Consider the following 970-nt stretch of genomic DNA (forward strand, 5'->3'; position numbering starts at 1 on the left):
TTCCACAATCTTGCATGATTCAAACTTCAAAGCTACATGTGTTGCTATCATGCTCTTTTCCAAACGACCACTCACTTGAGGCCTTGGGCCCAATGCACATGTGGAAGACTAAATGAGGAGTGCCCTAAGAAAAAGAGAATACATACGTTGGTTAAACAGTTCCTTCATCTTTTCAAGACCAAGCTCAAGGTGTTTGTCACTCATAACTACATCGCTCGATGGCAAGCTAGCATCACACAAAAACTAAAAGCTTTAACGAGAGTTTGGAATAACATCAGGGTTTAGCGTATTTTCCACTAGCTATAATTGCAAAATCCTAGGCTAGATTTTGAGCTTTCCTTGAGAAAAACTAGCAAAATTTTGCAAGTTTTGGAGTAAGCACCGGAAAATACTTCAAATTTGGACCTAAAACCAAAAGAGTTTTAAGTGTGCCCTTATTTTCTTTTGCTAGGAGAAATGCTTTTGGCAACTCCTCGGTCTAACTTCCTTGAGACTAGTTGCACTTGGGGCATCAAATTGTGACTAGATATCTACATGGGTGGAGATACGAGTCACCAATGAGCAAAGCACAACCTGAGTCACAATGCATGCTTGGCCATGAGATACATTTGGACCTTAACCCAGCAACAAATTGAGAATGCATAGCCCATGTGACTTTGGTTGGAGGTTAATCTAGACAAAAGTTGAGAATGCATAGCCCATGTGACTCTTGAGAATGCATAGCCCATGATACTCTTTCCTCCCTCCTTGAACTTCTTTAACTTTTGGGACCTTCTCCATGCAGGGAATGATTTGCGATGTCCTCCCTTGTATTTTCTAGGAGAATATCCATAGCTTACATCGGAAGAGGAGGAAGGTGAAGATGAAGGAGAAGAGGGTGACCTCTTCCTAGCCCTTTTCTTCATTTGTTTTCTCTCTTCTCTTTCACAATGACGAGGAGAAGGACTGTGTGTTGATCTTTTCCTCTTGG

Source organism: Adiantum capillus-veneris, chromosome 1, assembly GCF_014529385.1.
Source record: "Adiantum capillus-veneris isolate H3 chromosome 1, ASM1452938v2, whole genome shotgun sequence".
In the NCBI taxonomy this organism is placed as follows: domain Eukaryota; kingdom Viridiplantae; phylum Streptophyta; class Polypodiopsida; order Polypodiales; family Pteridaceae; genus Adiantum; species Adiantum capillus-veneris.